The following is a 12,928-nucleotide window of genomic DNA, read 5'->3' as shown; positions in this document are numbered from 1 at the left end:
AACCTCGATGAAAACCACCTCCCACCCCAAGGGAGACTGGGATCTGACACCCGGCAACCCTGGGCCTAGGGGAGGTGGGGAGCAACAGGAGCCCCCAGGGCTGCTAGGGGAATGTCAAATTCTGCAGTTACTTTAGAAAACACTTTGGCAAGTTTTCAAAAGGCTAAATATAACATTACCTTATGACCCTAAAGGGCCAGTTCTCATGAGCTCCCCAACAGAACTAAAAACAGCTGTCCACGTCAGCATTCTCCATCACACCCAGAGGTGGGACCCTGAGCACACCCACATGTGTTAGCCTCACGGGGTCATCCAGGTGACATAAAATGGCCAGACCATAACGTGGAAGAACACAGTGACCCTAGGAAATGTTGCACTGAAGGAAAGCAGCCACGCACAGAAGGCCACATGCATGCCACAGAAGTCCCCGCAGTGAAAAAATCCCTGCAGACAGACCAGGGGCTACAGGGCTGAGGGCCAGGGAGGCCCAGCAGTGATAGCTAAGGTAGCAGGGATATTCCCAAATCTGTCAGCGCTGATGGTTGTGCCGTCTTGTAAAATACCAACAACCATCCATCGTAAGTGTCCCAAGTGCCTGTGCATCTTGGCCACGAGAGGCAAGAGGAAGCCAAGGACAGGAGCTTTCTATGTTAGGAGAACTCGTCGTTTTCCATGTCCTCACACAAAACTGGAGCGGTGCAACAGGAGATTGGAGGCCACCAGGTTCTGCCCTCGTTGTCCCCTTATTGAACTTCACCAGAGCCACCATCCAGCCTCCCATGCCACAGAATAACCCTGACATCAGAACATCTATTCATCACTAGAAACGCACCCCAGGCCCTGGCTCGGAGGGACCACCCATCCCCAGTCACACATGGTGACATGTGCATGCGGATACTCTGAGAGAATGGTCACCTGGGAGTGTGTCTCAAGTCCTCATCCTTGTCACATGTCCACGTGGTTGGGCTCCTCCATGGCCTGTCATGCCCTCTGGTCCACACAGTGGGTCTTCCCCACGAGGACATCAGCACTGAGCCCTGGGGTCTCTGCCCTCGTTGCACACGGCCCCCACAGCACTGTGCCAACAGAGCCGACCACGGGGCTCATTGCAGAATCAGTCTGTGGGACAAACCCTGGGCAGGATGATTTTTAACTGTGCCTCAGGTCACATGGCAGGGTTTGAGAAACACCATTGGACCAAGACCAAAATGGACACAAAGCACTGGGCATGGAGTGGGGCCAGCTAGCAAGGGTGAGGCCAGGCTGCTGGGGGCAGTCGCGCCCAGGGACGCCTTCTCCACAAACACAAACAAGCACAGAAACAAGGCCACTCGTGGGATCTCTTGGGCCTTACTGCTTCCAAAAGTTGACACAGACCAGGGAACAGACTGCCCAACTCGAGACTTCAGACTCCTCTCCCTGGCGCCACCTGTGTTCTCCAGCCTCTGAAGAGCGCCACGGTCCACAATGCCACCTCCGTCTCCAGATGGCAAGGCCCAGCTAATGCAAGTAGCAAATCTCATTTTGGTTAAGCCAGAATGAGCCGTCTAGGTGCAGCCTAAGTACCACGGACCTGCCCCAGCCCCTGGGGAGGTCATGTGCACAGCCTGGATCCTGTACATGGCCACACACTTTTGGGAGTGTTGTGTAGAGTGGGACAGGCTCCAGTCACTCAGTGATTCTGACAACCATGTCTCCCCTCTCTAGAGCAGCCTCACCCCAGGCAAAAGAGCCACTGCATCGCACAAATCATCCAAAAAACTCCCAGCAAATTCTGTTTTCACCATCCGGCGGCCATGTCCAAACACCCCACCACCTGCTTTATCTCAGGGACTCTTTTGACCCAAGTGGGTTTCGGCTGCTCTCCAAACCTCTTATTTAATTCACTCCTTCCCCTCCAAAAAATGCCTGGCCTTGGTCTTCTCTGTCCCCCCACCTCCTCTGTTCCATTCTACTGGGAACCCCCGGTGCAGTCTGCACACCCGAGTGCTGCTTCTCTCCCTGTGTGAGGGAGTCCAGGTTTTCATTGGGTCACAGTAGGAATTTATGCTAAGAAAACAGATTTTTGGGTGCTCTTGTACACACACAAAAGGAAACTGTGAGAGGAGGGGGTGTTCGTCTGCCTGACTGTGGTAACCCCTGCATCAGGGATAGCAAAGCATCAAACTGCACCCCTTAAGTGCACACAGTAAAGAAAATGAAAATAAACTCTGGACAAATTATTTGGCTCCTGATATTTGCTCGGCACACCAGCACCTTTTCCTTTTCTTTCCAAAAAGCCCTTATTTTGCCAGTCAGGCCTGTTGAATTTATATCAAAAGGTAAAGTTCTATGTCCTAGATTTTTCTTGTGGATTTATGAAATTATAAAGCACAGTGATTCAAGATGAAGCAAATTCTGGGAAGACTGTGCCGGGCAGAAAATAGTCAATAAGTTCATATTAGTGACTTATCTTAAATAATTGCATCATATTTAATTAGCTATCTGTTACTTATTTAGGACCAAGATTACCAATACTACTTTGTAAATTCTGTTATCAAATTTCTGTAATTGCATTAAAAAATATAAAGGAAAATCAGGACCCATACACATTTTTTTTCATTATGGACATGAGCACAGCAGCGCTGCTATGAGCTGGGCTATCTTAGCAGCCTGTTAAGTGCAGCTGTACATTAAACAACCCCAATTATACATGAAGATTGATAGTGTAAATGAAAAAGTCATTTGGGGAAATAACGGCTAAAAATGCAAAAGTGTGTCCTGTCATTTAATGGCTTCATACTACTGAAGGGATTGCTAAGACACACGTGCATCCTCTCAGAGAGCCAGGTAAGCACCACCCCTCTGCAATCACTGATGGAGGCTCTGTGTTCTCTGAGGAATGGAGTCACAGCCAGAGTTCATCAGGCACTCCATGTGAGCTGGGCTGAGCTGCGCATTTATCCCCTCATCTGGTCTCCATCATGGCCCTAAGATAGGAGGTTTTGCAGGTGTACCGATCTCACACAGAGGGAAAGTGGTACCCAGAGAGGTTAAGCAACATGCAGAGATCACACAGCCAATGCAAGGCAGGCTGTACTTGGCAGCAGAGTCTGTGTTCTTAAATCCCAACCATAGGACATCCCTCTAGGTCAATGTAGCACAAACTCAGATCTATTCCAGTGGACTAAAGACTCCCTGAGGTCAGGGATCCCTGTGGCTCCTTAGCCCCTGAAATGAGACCTAAATACATTTGGCGTTCAGCAAAGATTTCTGAAATTAGAGAATGGGTGAGAGTCAGGTTGTGATTAAGCCATGAATAGCTACCATGCCCCAGAAAAGAGGAAAACCGGGAAATGGGCTCATTCGGGGTTACAGACTCATGACTCATGGGGTCAGACGCTGCTCACCCAACAGGGCACAGGACACTGGGTGGTGGCCACTCTGAGTGTGCGAATCACTAGGGACATGGTTAACAACGGAATCCTACAGATCCTGTCCATCACCACCTACACACAGCCAGGCTAGCTGGGCCCTTCAGTGGGGGAATCTGCTTGCTGTGGTGTCAGTATTTATGTCCCCTCAATGCTTATCCTGGGGCCCAACTCTTCTTGTTTAGGCAAATCTGAAAGTTGTTTTATTTTTCTTTCTTCCAGATTTAAAGTTATAACCTAATGACCAGTCAAAATCATGAACATGATATACTTCATAAATGCCTCAAGTTCAAATTAATGACGCCCTGTGTGTGGGTGTTTCTCTGTGTGGGTGTATATGTCTGCGAGGGAAGCAGGGCTTTGCTTTCTAAAGAAAGAAGATATAGCACAATTAACATTCAGAATGAGTGTGACAGAATTTCATGACCCCAGTTTGAATGCGCCCTTATCAAACTGATCTGTCACCCAGGCAAAGGACAACCCATAGCATGCTCTGTTGCAACCAAATGCATCTGGGAACTTTCTTCTGAAGCCTGTGAGGAAGAGCAATCCATGGCAGATGGATGGTGACTGCAAGGTAACCGAGATGCAGCGATCTATTCCCACGAACTCAAGTACTGCCAATGTTGAGGACAAAGAGCAAAGAGGGGTGGCGATTCTTTGACTTCTGTGGGGTGCCGAGTGGCTAAACTGCAGCACATAGATACCACTGGCCCTTCGGACCACAGGGCTTTCACTTGAGAATTTTTTTTTTTTAAAAGGACTAGCACCCAATATCTTGGGCTTTGGGGGTTACCTGTGTCTCTTTGCAGCTCCCAGCCCAGTTCCTCTTTTCTAACAGCACCCTACTTCTTCACCTAAGTTAGAAATACTCTTCCACGTTAGATGTGGTCCATTCTGCTCCTGGCAAAAGCCACACTGGGCCAGTTAAACGTGCCTTTCTCAATGGAGGGACAAATTACTGGAAAGAGCTTATGTTCTGCTTCATGCTGAAGATGCCTTATCCTCGTCCCTCTGGGTCATGAGTGTGCTCAATAGGGAGGCCTCTTTCCCATCTTCCTGGCTGCCTCAGCTGACAATTCTGGGCCAAAAGAGCTTCCCACTCTTTCTTTGATCTCTTACTGATCACCTCTTGCTCAGGTTAACCCTAGTTAGTTTCTTCTGGCTTGCAGACAGGATTCCCACCCACATTTCCACCTATTTAAACATGTCTGGCTCAATACTGTATCTATTGAGCACGAATTCAGGGCTCAGAGTTGGTCTGAGAGCTCAGCAAGGCCTGTGGAATCTCTGCCTTGAAGTTACAGGAAACTCCCAGGTGGATGTGGTTGTGGGCGGGGCACTGACCAGTTTCCCAAAGGCAGGGACATTTAGATGACAGCACCAGCTAAGGGTTCTGGATCCCAGGGAAGGACATAGATGGTGCATGCTGTATTTCCTTAGCACTGGAATAAGGTGGCTTTGCATCCCACATACACAACAGACATTAAAACTGAGCCTTTTTCTTTTGGATTCTGCCATGGGTTCTCTAGAGGGCCTTCAGGAGAAGAAGCTGCTTTATCTGCAGCAAAATCTCCTTTGTCCAGACAAGTCCTTCCCTCTGCCCCTCGGCTTCTGTTCCCTGCAGAATGACATGGTATCTTGCAGTTACGGCTTCTTGCTCTGGCCAGCTGATCTCTTTCACAAGGTCCCAGGACAATACTCCTACTGGTGACTGTGTTGTAACAGCTCCCCCAAATCATACCATCATCTCCCACTCTCAGAGGGGAAAAGAGAATTTTTGCTTCTCCTCCATTTCTGCTGATTTACCTCTTTCTGTGGTTGTTCTCTAAACACTGTTGACTCTAGAAGCAATTTAACCTTACAACTATGCAATTACTCATGCAGTAGAAGGACATTTCTAACTAAAAGTTTTAAACCAAATTCAAAAATGCTCCCAAAGCTGAAAATTACCCAAATACTTCCTACTTCATTTTTCTTGCAGCACCTTGCAGCCTATCAAACATTTCAAGCTGACAGGTGAATGTGGGTTTCTCATGTTTTCTTCTTTTTGACATAGGTCTTTGACAGATAAGCTACCCAGTTACTTAGTCAGAAATGTATTTCCCCCACTTACAGAGTACCTCAACATTTTTAAAATTAGAACATTTCCTACAAAAAGGAGAAGCTGTTAATATTTCAGCATCCAAATCAGGTTTTACATTTATGATGGATAGAAATAAAAGTAGTATGTACTGTAGGAGCCCTGAGACTCCTTTTCCAAACACTTTTTTCCCCACCACAGAATAGCTTTTCTTGACCTTTAAGAAACCCAGGTTGACAGGAGAGACACGTGGAAGCCCAGGCCTAGTCTGCTAGCCGCTTCCCTCTATCTTCTGTGTCACCCCACCTCAACTTTCTCCCCTCCTGTAATTTTGTAGCCTGGGGGCCAGGGTGGGGAGGGGTTGTACTTCCAGTAGTTAGGCTGAGTGATGTCACCTGCTTCCCCAGAGTGCCATCTGTCCCACATTATAGAACATGCCACGGCAGCAGCCACTAAGTGGGAACCCATGGAGGGTGGGGAGGTCCCAGTGCCCACTCATTTCTAAACCCCCTGTGTTTTGTGGACCATGACTTGGAGGGACAGCTCCTCACCCAGCCAGTGCTCAGTCCACACCCCCAGGAGCCAGTGACACTCATTGCTTCCACCACATTTTATGGATGGTCATCGACGTGCTCATGTGTAGCTGAGGTGCAGACAGGCTGCCCCCAGTTCCATCCCCCCCATCCTGGCTACTAGGACACACACTTCTCATGGGCTTTTCAGGATCAGGGCTACATTTCCCAGCAGCCCTTGTCATCAGCTCTGGCCATCATACTATACTCTGGCCACTGGACTATGGCAGGCCTCTTCCAAGGCTTGACCCTATTCCCCCACTCCCCACCCCAGTAACATGGCCACCACCTGAGAATGAAGGAGTGCTGCACCCAGGAATGGCCACATGACAAAGGAGAAACAGCCCGAATCCCCCTCAACTTTGGATTAAGGAGAACACTTGATTGATAATTAACACCAGCCACCAGATAAACTCAGAGTTTTACCTAAGAGGAAATAAATCAGGATTCTAATTAATCCAATAAAGGAGAAGTGGAGGAAGAACAAGATGCTCTTCAGACCTCAAGGATCATGGAGTGTACTCAAACAGCTGCCTTTCACTGAATGTGTCTCTGTACAGGCCCTCCGCTTAAGGTATTCTCAGCATTATGTCACTCAATGCTCAAGACGACCCTGTGAGAAGCCACCATCCCCTTTCCCAGATGAGGAAACTGGGTCTTAGAACACACTGCACTCTCCAAATCACACTAATAATAAGTGCCCAGAGTTCGGATCAAAGTCCCTGACCACACACGTGCCTCCCTATAGCAGGGAGTGTGGCAGGCTGGCCGAGGGCAGCTCCACTTGGTCCCTGAAGACATGTGGATGAAGGAATTTCCTGTCACCAAGCAAAACAGATGGGCTGGGCAGGAAGATGTGGTGATGGCCCAGAGAGGGACCAAGGTTCCGGGGAGCCACCAGGAAGCACCGATATGGGGTGGCTGGAGCAGCGGATAGCGTCTCAAATGTCTGGAGTCCAGGGTGTAAGACAAGGCCTCAGCATGGCCCTGCTCCCACTGGGAGCTCCAGGGAAGGGTCTACCCCAGCTCCTCTCCTAGCGCCTGGAGCAGTGGGGTCCAGGGCCCACATGGCACCCTCCCTGTGTGTATGTCTGAATCTGTGTCCAAATGTCTCTTCTGATAAGGTCCCCAGTCATGCTGGATTAGGGGCCCCACTTGCTCCAGGATGACTCATCAGCTACACCTGCAAAGACAGCGCTTCCCGTGCAGGTCCCAGTCTGAGGAACCAGGGAGGGACCTCAGGAGCAGGAAAGGTCAGCACCCAAGCCAGGCATGGCCGTAGTTGTGATATCGACTTCCCTTTTTTCCTTTGTTAAAAAACAGAAAATTAGAGAAGCCCATCCCTGGGACTCAAGTCAACTATTTTTTATAACTCCCTCATGCATTCATCTCTTAATGAATGCCTAATGCTTCCAGGGACTTGAATAAGCAGAAATTGATTATCTGTTTCCACACTAGATAACTCATATTAATAATCCCTGGTGAAAAATGCCAAGGTAGCAAGTTAGGAAGCCAGAATCACACAGCGAGCTGACAGTGACTTTAGTGTGGAAACCCGGATTTCCCAACCAGGACTTCGATGCTTTGAGGGAGGTAGTAGATTTGGAAAGGCAGGCAAAATTCTCTGAGAGCCACGTTCTTCCTCTCCCTAGCAAAAAAAAAAAAAAAATCTGATTTGAAGATGATGGAGGAAAGCCCCAGACCTGGAGAAGGGGCCCTGGAATAGATCTCAAGTTCAAGCAATGTCGGGGGCCATCAGCCCCACCCCACAGTACCTCCCACACAGGCACGGGGAGCATGGCACCCTCTTGCATTGGAAACAGTAAGGCCCAGGGAACTGGCAGCACCTGTCCAAGGTCAAGGTGACCAAGGTGGGAGGACCCAGTGTCCTTATTCTTAGCAAAATCTGCCTTGACATGGAAAGACAAATTCATTCCCAAGTAAGTGACGTCCCGGGACGTGCTTCTCATTCAGCTTAGGCACCCATCATATTTTCTTTGTTTCAGTAAAAGAAAATACGAGCCCTCCTCTGGGAAGTGAAGGCCTACGCATGTGCACACAATTCCTGCCACTCTGAAGGCACCATCTCTCCCCACAGTTTTGACAGCAAGAGTTTGGGGGTTGCTGGGCGTTGTGCTAAAGAAGAAAAAATCAAGGCATGAGCAATAAGTAAATTTCTGGATGAAGGTACACAGCTTCCCAAGCTGCAGGCCAAGGCATAGAACAAATATGAATAATGAAGCCAAGACTCACGAACATAGATCTTAATCCCTGTCCTGTTGGCTGTTGGTGGTGAAAATGTGGATGTTGGAGAAGGAAAACAGATAATAACAATAATAAACTATTCATGTGAGGATTTTTTTTTTAATTCAGACTGACATTTCTGCTACAACTCCATATTTTGGGAGCTGGTTGGAAGCAAAGGAGGCCCTCAGCTTATGCCCCTGGGGCCTCTAGGGGATGTTAACAAATGTCTTCTTCAGCTCCGCCTCCACAAAATAAACTTTTTAGCCCCATAATGAATATCTAGCTGCAGAGCAAGAAAGTGGCTAATATAGAGAATATCCAGGACCACCCCCTCCATTGGTTGATTTGTCTTTGACCTTTGGCCTCCAAGAAAAGAATAATTTCTCAGCAAAGTATCCTCGGCAATTTCTAGAAACTATGCCAACTTGCACAGAAACAGATCCATGTCTCATGTAGATAAAACAGTTTAGGCATCTTTTACCTAATTTCATGAGTAGATTCATTCTCAAATAAGTAAAGCACACGGCTTTGTTAAGACAAAGACTTAAGGAACTAAGATTTTGTTTTATTGCATTCGCTCTTGAATGCAATAAAAAGTGTATATCTCAGGTGTATTTTTCACAATATAAGCCAATTTTCACCTCAAGCTCACAGCTCAAGTCACATAAAGGGCTCCCAGTTGAAGTGCTAACCTTGGAAAGAAATGCTGGAAACCGAACTCAGGACATTTATTCCTATGTGGAAATTTGGTGACACTACGATTTGTTGTAGATTTTCCATGGGATTCAGGTTTTCTTAAAACTTAACTTTCTCTCCACATCCTAACTCTGGGCTGTAGGAAAGAGATGACCAAACTGTCACTGAGGAGTCCCCCTGATTCTGTTAGTGCCACAAAGCTCTGCTCCCCACAAGGAGAACCGTCTGTGCTGACAGTGACCCCAGGGCCATGTTATGCCTACTATGTGCCGAGTACTGTTCCAAGTCCTCTGCAGACACAGATCACTGAATCCTCAAAGCAATCCTGCATGCCAGGTAGTATTATTTTATTTAGGGAAGGTCAAACAACTTGCTGGAATTTGCAGAGCTATTAAGGATCTGAGCAGGAATTTGTGCTCAGGCAGTCCAGCCCCAGACCTTCTGTGGCTGTTTTTCTACGTCTACCCTATGAGCTGTGACTCAGCCTGTTTGTCATGTTTGCTCCTGTCCCTAAAGCCAGAGGCACAACTGGAATAGGCATGTAAATTAGCAGAACCAAATAGATTTTGTTAAGAAGATTACCCAGCTGCCGGCCCACAGAGCATCACTCTCTCCTCTGATATTGCTCGTTATAAGCAAGATGTGAGCCTGGTATTACCCAGGGCTGTGTTTTCAGCTCATGAAGAAAAGCTGCCCTAGATAGATGCCAGCACAGACCAAAATAAGTTATGAAAATGAGAAAAAGATAAAGACCTGGTGGTCTCCCACCAACTTTTCAACCAGAGGGCTAACAAACTCCTTTTGCATGCATGAACTGTTTTAATATGGTCATGTGGCACTTGCCCCTTTAAGAGACTTAACAAAAATGCAAAGTAAACACAGGCAAGAGAAAGAACAAGTTCTCACATTTAAACATACAAAATGACATACAGAAGCTCGCATTGTAGCCATGTTTCCAAGGCCTTCGAAGACCCAACAATTAAAATGACCAGACAGAAATTCCCAAATTGCACCTATAAATCGGGGGCAGAATGGATGAAAAAACCTGGTGAGCAGACCCATTGACCATTCTGTGCCATGGGCCACTGCCAGTACTTCTCTGTGCTAGCTTAGTGCTAGTACATGGTCCAAAGTCACCTCCCACAACCTGGTACACAGATCAAAGCAACCTCAGAGCACAAGATCATGGGTTATGCTTCTAGAACACAGGCCATAGATACAGTGAGGGATTTATCACATTTAGTCTTTGCTTACCTGGTCCTACAATACACACTTGATCTGGGCAAGACACGACAGGGAACCCAGCAATCTGGGAACCAGCATTTGGATTTAGCTGGGAGCATAAATTCTCCTAAAACAGTTTCAAATCAGTTGCTTTAATTATTTTGTTGGGGCTGTCTGCCCAACACAAGATCTTACAAATGTGCAGTCTTGTTTATATGCACAAATGTTAAATGGGAATAGCAGGTACTGGTATTTTGTGCATTTGAAATCTAAAACATTGTTATATATACATTAAGCATGTAGTTGGTGTGAAACAGAAGCTTCTGTTTTTACATAATATGAAATCTTATTCTGTGCACAGAGAACACATGTAGTTTCCCGGGAATGCAGATGGTTCGTGTGATGTGGACATTCTCATACGCCGAGGCGTCTGCACAGCCCTTCCGTATTGTTTACCTTGCGAATGCTCCACTCCATCCAACTGCGAGCATTTCCACCTCGCAGGACATCGGTGGGTCTGAGACAAACTCACGCACACGCAGCGTCACAGACCCAACTTCAGCTAGGTCCTTCTTACCATGGAGCCAAGCTCTCAGTTCCAGCTCACACTCTGCTCTTTCAGCTTCATTCAAGGTCCATGGAATTTCTGAAGCATTAAAATGGAGTCCCAGATGCAGAAGGATGAACCTTTTCTTTTTTTTTTTTCAAAAATAGATCTCTCCCTTTTTGTAGTATTTTTTTTCATTTCTGCTGATTTGAACTGGCATCAGAAGCAGTAGCAGATGCTTAATTCAGATAGAGCTTTTACAAAGGAAGCAGGGGGGTGAGATAAAGGGGAAATGACTAGAGAAAAGTTAGACATCTTGGGCCTAAATAGAAGTTCTTTGTGAATTTTTGGTGCTCACCCATGCAGAACATTGCAAAACACCAACTCAGTGTAAATTTCCATGTTCAACAATTTGTTCAGTGAAACAAGAAAAAAGCTGTTAAAAATATAATAAATCTGAAGAATGGTACCTTAAGATGTAAAATTGATTGGCATTTTGAAAAGATCACATTAGATCATTTTAAAAAAAATTAATTCCTGTCTTGTAGCATATTATTTTATACCCCCCCCAAAAAAATCATCCTAATAAGACCACAGACATGTCCAAAGAAGGACAAGCATTAGAAAGAAAATAGGAGGCTGAAAATAAACATTTACTAGACATTCAACATGTAATAGGTATTGATTTGTAATAGATGTTTTACTTATATTAACTATTATAATCATAATAAAACTATCACATGCTAGGTACTATAATGTTCAGTATTATGAGTAATATAAATAATATTAACTATCACTCATGAAACAGTTTTTATATGACAAACAAATAGGCTTTGATATTTTAGGCTTAGATTTTTTATATCCTTTCTCTAATTTGATCTGAACAGAGGATTGAGGAGTGGGTTCTATTAGGACTCACTTCCCAATACCCTTGGCTAATAAGTGGCAGCGTAAAAGAGCCCACTCTTTAAACCAACTTCATGACACGGCCTTATGCTTGGTACACTGCAAAATGCTCAACAGGTTCCAGTGTGCACTAAATTTCAGTTGAAAGTAAAGTTTCCTTGGAGCCAAGAGGAGTCAACTCGGCTAAGCCAACAGCAAACCTAGTAAACTAGATCAACAAAATAAACTGGTGTGCCAAGAAAATAAGTTAAGCACATACAAGTACTTGGTAGATGATAGAATTGACGGTACAAATAAGAGAAAGAATATCTGTTTAAGAAATAGATGTCTTTTTGTGGGAAAATAAAATTCACATAGATCCCTACCTCACACCACACACAGACTACATTGAGAACAGTGCCTCAGGGTCTCTCTCATGTCCAAGTCTTGATCTTCTTCTGTTTTACTTTCCTATTTTTGGTGCATCATAATTACACATGATAGTGGGATGTTGTTACATGTTTGTACGTGTACACAATATGATCTTATCACACCTACCTTTCTTTCCATTTTTTTTTATGTAACTCACATTTCCAAGGTCATAACATCAGAATCAGATAGGATAAAATATGGTTTGTGTGTGTGTGTAATGATAAAGTTTTATTCAGCCATAAAGAAGAATGGAATTATGCCATTTGCAGGGAAATAGATGAAACTTGAGAAGATTTTATCAAGCAAAATAAGCCAAACTCAGAAGGTTAAGGGTGAAATATTTTTCCCCCATATGTGGAAGCTAAAGAGGAAAAATTAAAATAACAGTATTGGGGCAGGGGGATTTCATGAAAAGAGAGATCAATGGAGGAAAGGGACCAAAGGGAGTGGAGAGGGAAGGGAACGGGGAATACTGGGGGTTATATTGGTCAAATTATATTGCTATATGGTGTGTGTGTGTGAATATGTAATAAATCCAACCATTACATAGAACTATAATGCACCAATTTAAAAAAAAATATGGGAGAAAAAAAGATACAGTCAAGTCTCAGGGTGTTTTCCAGCCCTGGCCTCCCTGTGGCTTTGCGAGCCCTGGAGTATAACAGGCTCTTCTGATTTTCCACAGAAAAATCAAACACAGTCAATTTAACTTTCTACAGAACTCAAAGATGAGAAAATTCCTCCAGAGAACTTAAAAAACTTGCTGAATCTTATGTGTGACGCAGCTAGTTTTCTTATAATTAAAAGCAATTAATATTCTCAACTTGGG

The sequence above is a fragment of the Ictidomys tridecemlineatus genome, chromosome 1 (assembly GCF_052094955.1).
Source record: "Ictidomys tridecemlineatus isolate mIctTri1 chromosome 1, mIctTri1.hap1, whole genome shotgun sequence".
Taxonomy (NCBI): Eukaryota; Metazoa; Chordata; class Mammalia; order Rodentia; family Sciuridae; genus Ictidomys; species Ictidomys tridecemlineatus.
Note: the sequence above shows the minus strand (reverse complement) of the source record.